Source organism: Theropithecus gelada, chromosome 15, assembly GCF_003255815.1.
Source record: "Theropithecus gelada isolate Dixy chromosome 15, Tgel_1.0, whole genome shotgun sequence".
Taxonomy (NCBI): Eukaryota; Metazoa; Chordata; class Mammalia; order Primates; family Cercopithecidae; genus Theropithecus; species Theropithecus gelada.
The window spans coordinates 18,727,924-18,741,794 of record NC_037683.1 but is presented as its reverse complement, the minus strand read 5'-3'; positions in this window follow the sequence as shown (position 1 = coordinate 18,741,794).

Below are 13,871 nucleotides of genomic sequence, written 5' to 3'. Positions count from 1 at the left end.
TTGTGTGACGTGCTCCACCTCACTGACATTGACCCTTCACTCAGTGCTGTGAGGTGGGCGCTGAGACCATCTCCATTCTACCGTAGAGAAACTAGGCCCCTGCTTGACAAGCCAGTTATGAGAGCAGGGACCTTATCTGCCTCACCCGGAGAAAATAAGAATTGGTGGGGGCCCGGTCAGCTGTTCTGCAGCTCTGCCCAGTGCCATCTGCCCGGACCCCACTCTGCTGCCAACCAGCTCTGCTCCACCTGCTCTTCCAAGCTTCAGCCTCTATTATCTGAAGGGCCCCTGGCCAGCTGGGAGCCTCCCTCCCAGGGCATGGTGTAACCTGGAATTCCTCTCAGCTGGGGACAGCTGGATCTGGGAATTTCAGGATCACCCCACCTGGCCCATGGCAGCCATGGTGGCTGGCCAGGCTGTGTCCCCCCAGCCCACATCTATGCCCTGCTGCCCAGCCTTGGAGCTGCCACCTGCTTTCAGGCGCCAAATGGCTTGTGCTTTGGGGACCCCAGGTTCAGTTGGTCACAACTCTGGCTCCCAGAAATACCTTAAGGTGGCCCATGGGCCCTGGATGATCTGTTCCCCCACCCCCTTCAACCCCCATCCTCACATTCCATTTCCCAGCCATTGCTCCAAGCACCAGTTCCTCCCACATGCTGGCTTCTCTCCTCAGGGTCATGACACCCAAAGCTTCCTCTTCCTGGCCAACTCCCTCACCCTCCAGGTCTCTGCTCCAAAGTCCCCTCCTCAGGGAGGCCGACCCTGAACCCCGGAGTAGATCTCCCAGCGCCCTGGGCCTTCTTGCTGTCCTCATCACTTGACGTGACATTTGAACAGCCTCCCCCATTGGTGTGAGTGAGCTCCGTGAAACAGGGCACTGGTTCCTCCTCCGAGCCCAGCACAGTGCCCGGCACACAGTAACCATGCTGAGGACAGGACGCGCAGGCTCCTGGGACACCTGGGAGGGAGGGAGAGAACATTTTTAAGTGAAGGTTGGAAAAAGCAGCCCACAGGACTGGCACCTGAGCTCACACCCAGGTGGGCAAGGCAGGAAGGGCATTCTTGAGGAAGGGAGCAGCCTGGGCAAGCGGTCAAGGACGCCCCGTTATGGTCCCCAGCAGACAGATGAGAGACCTGAGCCTTGGCTGGGTTCCACCACCTGCCCAAGCTGGCCCAGTTAGCAGCAGGGCCTGAGTTCAAATTCAGTCAGATTCCACTGGCTACGTCTCCCACCCTGGCCCATCTGGCACCCTGGCCCACCACCTGCACCACCCTCCAGCTGCAGTCCATAGCATGACTCCGGAGAAAGTGCCTGAGCCCCCATGAAAAAAAAAAAAAAAAGCAATATTCCAGGCTGAGCCTCAGACCACAGCTGCCAAGGAAGCCAAACAGAATTCAGGGAGAAAGGAAGTTCTGGCCAGTGGGCTGTAGTCCAGGCCTGGCAAAGGGATTGGGGCCCCTGGGTGAGGGTCTCCTCTGTGCTTCCCCATCACAACCCTTCCCTGCCCTCCCCCATCCTCAGTTCCTTCACCTGTTAAATAGGACCAACCTTGCCTACCTTGAGTAGTTTTTATCAAGTGAGGAAATGGAAATAAAACACAAAGTGTCCTGCAAATGTCAATTGCTGACACACACATTGTTATTATAATGACTGTTAGGAAGACTGTTGGTTTCTGATTCCCACTTCACATTGTGCTTTGATTGTCAGAGGCATTTCGGATTGTGGGGGAGACCCCTCTTGGTGGCAGCAGCCCTAGGCCAGGGGCTACCCTGAGACAAACTCCATCATCCCTACCCTGTCCTTTATGTCCTAGCCGACTGGCCCCTCCCCTTGCCCAGGATTCGGGGTCTCCATCCTTCTTGGCCATTCCTCCACCCACTCAACTCAGGAACCTTTGCTGGCTGGTTCAGGGTTTTCTGCTGGAGGAGCCAGAATACCAGGTCCTGTGCTTGGGGAATTACTGGGAAAGACAGAGGACACTAGTAGAAGAGCCAGGGACATGCTGGGGGAGGCACTGGGTGCCCGAACAGCACAGAGGCCCCAGTCCAGCCTCTCTCCTGGCCTGGTGTGGGTGGGAGCTGCCACTTACCAGGGCCCTCTGTCTCCCCTGTTCTGATCATCCGCAGCAGCTGTAATTCGGGGCTCAGTCTGGAGTTCTGAGTTGTCCCAGCCTGCTCGCTCTGGATCTTGGGGCCTGTGGCTCCTGCCTTCATCACCTCCCCATCCTTCCCCTCCTCCCATCCTAGCATGCAGGCTGCTCCTTTGCCGAACTCTCCAGGTGTTCTGCCTGAGGGAATCCCATTAGAACAGCCTTGGGGGAATTCAGTTCCCCTCAATAAACATTTACAGGCATAGTTAGAGTGCGTGTACTGAGAGTCAGCAAAAAGCAAACTTTGATTGTACCCACAGCTGCCCTGGGAGGGCGGAATTACTACTACCCCCAGTTAACAGATGAGACATTCAAGGTTCCATTCATTCATTCGTCTCTCCCCATGTGCTGGGGATGCAGCAGTGACCATGCACTCAGGACTGCTGCCCAGAGGGAGCCCAGGGACCCCCAGTGAGTCATTCCTAATGAGAAGACGAGAGGAAAGGGAACCCTGGGAAGGTGGACTTTGGGGAGGGTTGCAGACCTGGAGGAAAAGGGGATGGCAACCAGGTAGAGATGGGTCAGGATGGAGAAGCAGCACAAGTTAGCAATTTGCCCGACTCCAATTGAGAGCCACAGCTAGAACTCACTAGGCTCCAGGCCCAGTGCTATTCCCATAACGTCATGCTGCCATGCTGACTGCCTGCATGGCCATGCCCTGTCCTGGGCACAACACACCATGACTGTTACAGCGTGGACAGGGCTATGAGAGCCCAGGCAAGGAAGTTTACCTGGGAAGAGTGAGAAAGGTCTAGGAGAGTTACAGGAAAGGGGCCCCAATCCAGGCCCCAAGAGAGGGTTCTTGGATCTCACAGAAGAAAGAATTCAGGGAGAGTTTTTAAAGTGAAAGCAAGTTTATTAGGAAAGTAAAGGGATAAAGAATGGCAACTCCAGAGATAGAGCAGCCCCGAGGGCTGCTGGTTGCCTGTTTTTATGGTATTTCTTGATGATATGATAAACAAGGGGTGGATTATTCATACCTCCCCTTTGTAGGCCATATTAGGTAACTTCCTGCCGTTGCCATGGCATTTGTAAACTGTCATGGCGCTGGTGGGAGTGTAGCAGTGAGGACAACCAGAGGTCAATCTTATTGCCATCTTGGTTTTGGTGGGTTTCAGCTGGCTTCTTTACTGCAAGCTCCTTTATCAGCAAGGTCTTTATGACCTGTATCTCGTGCCGACCTCGTATCTCATCCTATAACTTAGAATGCCTTAATCATCTGGGAATACAGTCCAATAGGTCTCAGCCTCATTTCACCTAGCCCCTACTCAAGATGGAGTTGCTCTGGTTCAAACACCTCTGACAGGAGGGCTTCACAGAGGAGGTGACATGGAAGCCGGTCTTGCAAGATGGGTAGGAGTTTGCCAGATAGAGGAGGGCTGTCCGTGCTGAAGGAGTAGGGTGTGCAAATGCTCAGAGATGAGAATGTGATTTGCATTTTAGGGACCTCACTATGGGGAGATGAGTGAAGGAAGGAGGCCTAAGAAGTCAGCTCTCAACCCCTGTGGCTCCATCAGGATGTGAAGGAATCAGGCAGAGGAAGGAAGAACTGGAATTGAGAAGGAGAGCTGGGAGCCAGGCTCTGCAGCACGGGGAGGGGACCAGCTGCCAGTAATTGAGGCGCGTTGTTGGCTCCTCCACTCATTCCTGTCTCTCTCGGAAGCTGATTAGCAATTGTTCCTCCAGCTTCTTAAGAGGCCAGGGGATTGCAGGGAGGGAGGGGGCGCCTGGAGAAGCTGCCAGCCTTCTGTGGAAGGATCCAGGCACAATTTGGAAGGCACAGGAGGCCCCTTAACCTCAGACAACTACTCCTAATCCCTCCATATTCCCCCCCTTTCCAACCAAACCTGGGAAATGGGAGAGGAGAAAAACACCTAAAAATACTGAAACAAACCAAAGCATTCTGAGGCAGAGGCATTTAAATCCATGGAGCAATGGAGCAATGGAACAATGGAAAAAAAAAAAAAGTCCTTGGATCACACCTGGCATGGTGGTTCATGCCTATAATCCCAGCACTTTGGGAGGCCGAGGCGGGTGGATCGTTTAAGCCCAGGAGTTCGAGACCAACCTGGGCAATATGGTGAAACCCCTTCTCTACAAAAAATAAACAAAATTAGCCGGGCATGGTGATGTATGCCTGTAGTCCCAGCTACTTAGGAGGCTGAGATGGGAGGATCGCATGAACCTGGGAGGTCGAGGCTGCAGTGAGCCAAGATTGCGCCATTGCACTCTAGCCTGGGCGACAGAGCAAGACCTTGTCTCAAAAGAAAAAAAAAAAAACAACCTTTCATCATCAGACAGACGTGAGTCTGAGTTTTATCTCAGGACGAACTTGCTGTGTGGCCTCAGGTGAGCAGCCTATCTGATTCTCAAGTTCCTGACCAAGGTTATTGAGAAGGCTTAAGGAGGCAAAGCTGGCATAGAGGTTAACAAACAGTAGGTGCTCAATAAATTTGCAATTGAAAAGACAGGGCACTCAATGGAGATCTCCATTTTCAAATCTCAGTGGGGCTGTCCTGGACAGAGAGGGTCCTGACAGGGAAGAGGTACCTAAGGAGGCAGGGACTAGCTCAGCACAACACAGAGAGGAGACAGCAGCTCCTGTCACCACCCACCAACATACTCCGAGGCAGAGGCCCCGGCAGAGTTAGCATCCTCGGCTGGAGGAGTGGCCAAACAGCAGCCAAGTCTCTGCATCTCTCAGCAGAGTCTCCATCTCCATCCTTGTCTGCATCTCTGTCTATGTGCCTCTGTCTGTGTGCCTCTCCCTCTCTCTACATCTCTCTCTGTCTTTGTGTGTGTGTTTCTGTCTCAATGTGCTCTGCAATGTTTTTAGCAACTTGTGTTTCTCACTGTGTTGCCCACTGTGTCTGTGTCTGTCTCTGTCTTTGTTTCTGCCTCAGATTCTCTGTTTCTCTCTTATTCTTTCTCTTCTCATTTTTATCACCTTCTGTTCAGCCAAAAAAGCAGAGACTGCCTGAGTCTAGTGCTTGGAAAACCACCATTATCTCCAAAATGTTCCAAACCCCTACCCCAGTCCTGGTCGTGGTTCCTGGCCTCTGAAGTTTGGGGGAGGATGGACCCCTCGCCCCCTCTGCTGCAGAGGCCAGGTCTCAGTGAGAACAGGGAGCGCTCCATGCTGGATATGACCATTTCCTGCACAGCCACCATGTGCCTGATAGAGAAGCACCCTAGGATCCTATCCTCCCCTGCTGTGGCCTTGAGTCATACATCCTATGAACTCAGCTCCCCTCTTCCTGCCCTTGCCCTGGGTCAGGGTTCATCCTCTCAGCCTGATGTGCAGTGCCAGCCTCCTCACTGCCCTGCTGGCCCGGGGCTGGTGCCTCCCACCCATCCTAGCCTGCTCCACCACAGGATAAGCTTCTGACCTGCTTATTCCTGCTCAAGAACCTCCTGTGGCTCCCACCTCCTTTAAAATCAGCCCACACTTGCTCACTGGAGCCTTCTGCAGCACCTGCCTCCCCTGCTTCCCGCCTTCTGTGCAGCCATAATAGACTTCCACTGCCCCAAACACGCTTTGCCCTCTCCTGGCTCTTGTCTCAGCATTTGCTGTTACTTCCAGTTGGTATTTCTGCTCCACTGCCACTTCTTGCCCCTCAAGCCAGCTCCAGTGGCCTCTCCTCAGGAAAACGTGGGTTATTCTCGGCTCTGTGCTCCCCGAGCCCTGGCTGTCCCCTTGCATAACCCCAATCCCTCAGGCTTGCTTGCTGGTCTGTCTCCATCAGACTGTGAGCTCCCTGTTCCTGGGGCTGCACAGAGGAGGCACTCAGCGCCTGGGCAGATGAGCCCACTGGACCCTGTGGGGTCTGTCTTCAGTCCTCCCACCAGCCAGCCCAGGACAGAAGCACCACGCCAGGCCAATTTTCCTCTGCCAGCTCTCCAGGGCTTGTGGCCCAGGCTGCTTAAGGGAGGAAGGCATCTTCTCCCTGCCAGCTGTCCAACTCCAGGGCTACCATTTAGCCAGCAGCCCCTTCAGAGCCACTCACACCCCCCACAGAGGCCCTGAGTCAATGGGCCTGCGGGAAAAGCACCACTCTTGTTGTGCAAAGCTCTCTCCACATGACTGGGTTTGAGATACATGGTGGTGGGGGGCGTTTGCCAACAATGGGGTAGGGAACCCCATGCATTCCATGAATCTCTGCTTCATGGTACCTGCTGGTCACTGCAGAAAGGGAAGGGGATTAGGGGAAGGTCTGGGGCAGGGTTCCAAAGTTGGGGTTCAATCTTGGCTGAGTTCCTGACCTTGGGCTGTGTGACCTTCTTTTGGAGCTCTGTTTCTCCATTGTCCCATGAGAACCAGATGGTCTCTCTGATGCTTGCAGCTCTGACATACTGGGCTGTGAGACCGGGACTCCCCACAGTCTGCCCTCTGGTTAACATCAACCCTAAATACCCACCTTCTGCCTCACTGAAGCGCCTGTGTGCAGAAGCGATGCATGTGAGTGAGGACTTACACTGAGGATGTGTGACTCCTCAGTCACACATAAGGGTGCACAACCTTATGAACACAGTCATGCGTTGCTTAATGATGGGGATACGACCGGGCAGAGTGGCTCATGCCTGTAACCCCAGCACTTTGGGAGGCCGAGGTGGGCGGATCACCTGAGGTCAGTAGTTCCAGACAAGCCTGGCCCACATGGCGAAACCCCGTCTCTACTAAAAATACAAAAATTAGCTGGGTGTGGTGGCACGTGATTGTAATCCCAGCTGCTCAGGAAGCTGAGGCAGAAGAATTGTTTGAACCCAGGAGGCGGAGCTTGCGGTGAGCCAAGTTCGTGCCACCGCACTCCAGCCTGGACGACAGAGCGAGACTCCGTCTCAAAAAAAAAAGAAAAAAAAGAAAAAAAAGAAAAAAGATGGGAATACATTCTGAGAAATGTGTCACCGGGCAATTGGGTGTGCAAACTTCATAGAGTGCACTTACACAAACCTAGATGGTGTAGCCTGCCGCACACCTAGGCCACATGACATAGCCTATTGCTCCTACGCTATAAACCCGTACAGCATGGTACTGTGCTGTATACTGTCGGCAATTGTAATGCAATGCTAAGTATGTGTGCATCTAAATATATCTGGATGGTTTCCCTGCAGGTAACAGCTGGCTCTGATGTCCTAAGGAGACCCCAGTGCCATGACAAACCCAGGGATCTCTGACTGCTCCCAGTCTGAGTCGGTTCATATCCTGCATGGGAGGCTGAATCCACAATCCATCCCGCAGAGGTACCCCTCCTCTCCTCTCCCTTGTCCCTGCAGAGGCCAGGGCTGCAGGGAATGAGGCTCAGCCCCTAGTACTGCATGACCCTGGCTACAGGTTTGGTGGCTCCTCAGCTCAGCCTCAGCCCCTGGGCACTTGTCTTGCTAAGCCCAGCGACCCAGCTCCCACGCGGCTTGGTGGCTGCTTGAAGTGGATCATGCCTTGCACCTCCCCCTCCTCTCCAGAATCTTCTATGTGTGCCGAGACTCCCAGAACAGGAGACTTTTGGCTACATCACCCAAGATGGTGCCCACTTTCCATTGCCATGGGTCTAAGGAAAGGTGAAGTTCCCTCCCCCAGCCCTTCCCTGCCTGCTGAGGGGTAGGACATGTGTCCCCATCTGCTCTGGAGGCAGGGAGGCCTGGAGAAGTGCTCTGTGCTCTGAGTAAGGCATGATCCCCTGTAAGTGTGCCATGACAGCTTGTGTATGCATGTGTGCATATGTGAACATGCATGTTTGTTGACAGGCATCTGTGCACATGTGTAGGTCTGCCTTTCTACCTGTCTTGTGTTCTGGACTGTGCACATATCTGCCTTGACAGATGTATCCATGTTCACACACTGGCTATACCTGTACATTGTCTCTATGTGTGGCTGTGTGCGTGAGTCCACTGGAGCTTGTGTCTGCACTTGTGTGGCAGCGCTGTTTACACATGTCTGAATATGAGGGGTGTGTTCACATGTCCCCTGAATGCACACTAGTGCATGTGTCCCTTCTGTGTGTATCAAGGCAGGCCGCATAGCTGTGAGGACCGTAGCCCAGGCCTTGGAAGTTTTCTATGAGCTTAGACTCCAGCCCCCACTGCACATGGCAAATGGTGCCCGTGACATGCCAAGGAAGGCACTGATGCCAGAGGGCACCACGACTCCGGCAGGAGCAACACCAACAAGGCCAGCATCAGCCCCACCCATGGACTCCAGAGATCCTGGAGCCTGGAGGGCCCAGACAAGCTGGCAGCTCCAGGCTCCAGGCTCCTCCAGGTCCCATGGACAGGCCAAAATCCAGAAAGCAGGAAGGGACAGCACAAGCCGGAGCCTGGGGACCAGGAGCAGTTTGGGGATGCTCCATGGGACCCCACCCCAAGCCTGCTCTACATAGTCTCCTAGGGCTCCAGGAGTGGGGAGAGCCACAGGTGGGGACGGCTGCCCCACAGGTGCACAGGTACAGGTGTGAGGCTGACACAGATGGGTGAAGGATCAGAATCAGGAAGAGGAGATACTTCCTGCCTGATGAGTCTCTAGCTGTCCCCTCCAGGGCGTAGCCCCCAGCACCTCCTTCTCTCTTGTCTTTGGGGCACCCAGCCATGGCCCCAGCCCCTCAGGCTCCAGCAACAGCAGCAGATGCAGGAGGCTGAGGCTCAAGTGAGAGCAACTAGTGGGCAGGTGAGCTGAGCAGGTGGAGGCCAGACCGCCCTTTCCCATCCCAGCTGGCCCAGGCTGCAGGTGCCACTCCATGAGGCCTCAGTTAAGCACCGAGACAGTTGCCCTCAGAGAGCCCATGCCCGCCAGTCCCCTGCACCAACCAAAAGCTTCTGCAGCACCTGGCATCACCCAAGGCCCTTCTGGGAAAGAGAGGGCTTGAGAGCCAACTCAGCCTGGCACCCAGGAGGCGATGGTCTGGTGGGACTTGGGAAGCTGAAGGTCCTGCCCCAGGTGGAACTCAGAAAGATAAAGAAATGGCAGCTCAGAGATGGGAGGGGACTCACACAGGCTGCCTGTCCAGGTAGCGACCAAGCCCTTGTGACCGTAGAGTCCTTTATTAGACTTTCCCACTCCCAAGCCAAAATGCTGGTACCAGGACCCCAGCTGAGTCAGATCTATCTTCAGTTCCTCCTAGACACCCAGTGGGCTCCAAGAGGCCAAACCCCGGGGACTGGACCCCTAGGACAAGTTGGTGGCCCAGGGTTGCCTGTCCTTCTTTGCCCCAATACCAGGGCTGCCCTGGGCCTATAAGATGCTTTTCTGAATTCTGGATAGGTCTCCCTACCATAGCTCAGAGAGGGTTGCCCACTTGCCCAAGGTCACACAGCTGAAGAGTTGGCACAGGACAACTGGCCCATGGGTGCTCTCCTGTGTCACTGTCCTTGGCTGCCCTGGGCTGGCCTAGCTTCTGAGGGGAAGGGGCCCTCCAGGGAGGCACTGTCTGTCCAGGCCACCCTTGCTCCTGCTCTGGCTTCAGCTTCCCTGCCACCCACTGGCAGTGACCAACTAAAGCCACACTTTGTCAGACATGGAATGAGGCTCCAACCCTGACTCCTTGTCCCTAGCTGAGGTCACTGGCAGCCACCAGCACACCAGCCCCTCTGAAGGTCTGATGGCAGCCCAGAGCGAGGAACCAACTGTCCTGACCCTCACATTGCCTCTCCCCGCAGCTGGTACCAAAGGACTGCAGACCCACAGGGCAGCACCCGGAGGTGTCCCAGGATAGGGTGGGGCTGCCTCAGACCTGAGGGTCAGCAGTGCTGAGGAGACTCTCATGCTCTTTCCCTCCTTGTCCTGATAAGTCCTGAGGACCAGAGAGGACACAGGTGCCGACATGTTCCAGAGATGGCAAGCAGTGGCAGGACAAGGAAGAGCCAGAGCTCTGCCCTGGGGGCAGACAGAAGGGGCAGAGGCAGCCCCACCTCCACCCCAGTACTCCCTGTAAGAGGAAGCAGAGGCCACCTTCACAGACAGTCGCTGCAGGCATCCCAAGCTCATGGGATGGTCTGTCCTCACTCAGCTAACCTTGCACACACCTGTAGGCCTCCTCAGGCTAGCATTATGTGTTCTCGCTCACATGCTATACCTGTGCCATTGACCTTATTCACTTTACACATTTATTGTGGTCAGATGGGGGCTGTCACATTGGGCTGGGAATGTGGGCGGTAAGGCGATGCAAAATGAAGGGGATCCCAACAGTGTCCAAGAGAATATGATGTCCAACTGCCCCATTTTGAGGAGAAAGAAACTGAGGCCCAGAGAGCCCAAGGACGCATCACAGATGAAAACAGCATGTGGAAGCCCACTCCTTACAGAAGCCCAAGTCCACGCAGGACCTGTTTTTATGCTGCCCTCTTGTGGTCATAGGAGGGACTGCCACCCAGAGGCACCCCCTGCCTTGAGTCCACTGAAATATTTGGTCTCCTTTTCTCCTTCTCAGGTCATCTTGCCTCATCCCTACCCCAGGATCCTATTCCCTCCTTGTTTGTAGGTCCCGAGGATCCTCAAAGGCAAAGGGCACCCAAGTGTCCCCACCCAAGGCTGGCCCCCTTGAGCAGGGATATGTGGAGAGGTGGCCAGCTTTGCTCTGCTGAGCCTGCCTGGCAGCCCCACAGCCACATCCGGGCTCCCTCTTCAGTCCTCATCTCTGTGCCTCCTCTTGTTTTCTACATGACTGATCATGTCCTCTTTCTTGGAACCCCCTCCTTCCTTGGCCCCAGTGATGCCACACTCTGCTGGGTTTCCTCCAGCCTCCCTGGCTGTTTTGTGGGCATCTGGTTCCCCTTGGTCCCAGCCTGTTGGTGCCCCCGAGCCTCTTGCTTTTGCCAGGATTTGGAGCTGGGCCACCTGGCGGGCAAGTAGGTAAACACCTCAGGGCACCATCAGACCAGGAGCATCAAACAAGGAAGACGAGGAGGAAAATGTGTTTCTGTGAACCCACGGATGTGATGATTGCAAAAGTTTTTTGTTGTTGTTGTTTTTTGAGATGGAGTCTCACTCTGTCGCTCAGCCTGGAGTGCAGTGGCGCGATCTTGGCTCACTGCAACGTCTGCCTCCCGGGTTCAAGCAATTCTCCTGCCTCAGCCTCCCGAGTAGCTGGGATTAAAGTCACCTGCCACTATACCCAGCTAACTTTTTGTATTTTTAGTAGAGACAGGGTTTCGCCATGTTGGTCAGGCTGGTCTCGATCTCCTGGCCTCAAGTAATCTGCTCATCTTGGCCTCTCCAAATGCTGGGATTACAGGGATGAGCCACCGGGCCAGGCCAAAAGTTTTGTAATACATATGTTACATTTTATAATTTAATTTAGACTCCTTCTTTTTGACTCATGGGGGTGAGGTGAACACCATGATCTCTTCAGTGCTTAGGGTTTCCAAGGGCCCTTCTTGGGTGGCCTCAGCTGTGCACTGCCTTCAACCACCTGTCAGTAACCTTCCAACTCCCAAGTGATTTCAACTCCAGGCCTGATTTCAACTGCCTCCTTGATACCTCTCCAGACATCCCCTTGGCTCTCAGGCTCTACAGAGCCACATCAGACTCATCATCTCTCCCCCAGGCCCTTTCATCAGCACTGATATGCCCTGAGGCCCACCATGGCCACTTCCTCACCAAAGCCCAGCGAGTCCATTTCCTTAATAGCTCTGGGATCTGCATCGTTCTTGCCACCTCACTCCTGCCCTTGTCCTGGTCCAGGCCACCGCATCCCTCCTGTCTGGCCCTCCTGCCTCAGTCTCTTCTCCTTCGCTGGTGCTCACATGCCCATCTGACCAAGTCGCTTCCCTGTCTAGGCCTGTCTCCAGATCCCTGTCCCCCAGAATAAAGCCCACACACCTAATACTGGCCTTGAAGACCTCCAAGGGGTGGCCTAGCCACCCTCTGCAGCCTCATCTCCTGCCACGCAGGATCTCACCCTGCTGTTCCAGGTGCTGAGATGCTCTCAGAGTTTGATGACTGACAAACAAACCAAACAGCAGAGTGGCCAGGCTGGGGTGAAGTAGGAGAAGGCTAGACATACCTCCCAGGGCTCTTCAAGCTGGTGATGACCTATGAAGTTGTCCACTCTGCCACTAAAGACCACCAATCTCCAAGTGGTCCCAGCCCAACTCCTACTCCTCCCATGATAAGGAGCTCCGCCCCCTCACCATCCCTGGACTGGTCCTTCTGTGAGCAAGTTCTGCTCACATGTTCTGTAGTACATGCAGATTGGGGTAGGGAACTGGAACTCAAAAGACCCTCGACCCTAGGGACACAAATTCATTTTCCTCCCTGAAACCTCATCCTTGGGAGTCCCAGTTCTCTGGGTCTGGGCCTAGGCACCCGCATCGTGGCTCAGCTGTGGTTCTAGGAAGCTAGCCAGGGCCTGACAGAGAGATTACCAGGAGAGCCGCCAGAGGGCAGTGCTGCCCCACACACGCCCAGGGGCCAGCCTGCCTTTGTGTCTCAGGCTGCGTGGGTCTTTCAAGGAGAGGCTGCGTGTCTGTGTTTGTGTGTATGTGACTGTGGGAGTCTATTACTTTGTGTGTCTCTGGCGGCAGGGTGGGGGGTTGTCTAGGCCAGTTGGTATATGCGGTTGTCCCTTTTTGCTCACGTCTAATCCCCCAATTTCCATCCCAGGAAGGAGTGCAGATACCTGGTTACTCGGTGGGGTCCCAGGCCGGATGCGGAGTAGCACGGCCATCCTCTGAAAAGCCCTCACCACCATCACCCGCACCACAAGCCTCCAGTCACACCGGGCCTCAGGTACCCGTCAGTTAAGTCAATGACCCAATGACAAGGACCAGTTAGTTGTCCTTGTCACTGTCTGGAACCCAGGGCCAGTCGTGGCCTGTGGGGTCCAGGTGCTGCAAACCCCCAGTCCCTTCCTCCCAGCCTCCTCTCCCCTCCTGCCCACCATCACCATACAGCAAGGACAGGGAGACTACACACCCATATCACAGTGGAGGTGTCCGTTTGATCAGCCTTGAGCTGGACACCAGGGCTTCCTGGTGACTCGCCGGCAGCCCCCAGGCCGGTCAGTCAGTGATGCCAGGATGCCAGTGTACCCTGCCTGCTGCCGTAACTGCAGGACATGCGTGGACACCAGCGTGCTAGGGGGCAGAGCTGTCCTGTTGCCTGCGGTGGTGGGGATAGGGGAAGGCTGCTCTGAGCTGTTCTTGGGATGCATCTGGGAAAACAGGAAGGGCGTGCCAGCAAGAGAACAGCATGTGCAGGGCAGGGAGGTGTGAGGGCGCAGCCTGGGCAGCCAGGGGGCCTGCGCCGCAGGATGAGTGGGTCTGGTGGCATGCGTGGGCGGCAGAGGCAGCGAGCAGGGAGCGGCCTCCCTCCCCAGCAGCTTGGTTGCAGGGACGAGCCAAGCCACCCCATGCTCACAGCCAAGGCAGGGGTCTTGGGACCCGCCTCATACCTCTGTGACCTCCACGGAGCAGACAGTCCCCGTTACTGCCCCTGCTGTTCCCAGGACCCAGGAACGCAGGGAATGTGCAGCTGGAGGGGGAGGGACAGCGACTGACATTGTAGACCGGTGATGCACCCAGTTAGAGGCCTAGAGCGAGGAGAGGAAGTGTCAGGCACAGAATAAGGAGAGAGAGAACAGAGGGAGAAAGAGACACCGGGAGGGGAAGGGAGACAGAGACGGGGAGTCGGAGGAGGGAGCAAAGAGAACCGAGGGAAGGGGGTGCCAGGAGGAGGGGTAGGGAGAACTTTCTTGGCCTCCCTGCTCGCGCCCTCCCGGGCAATCAGGCCGG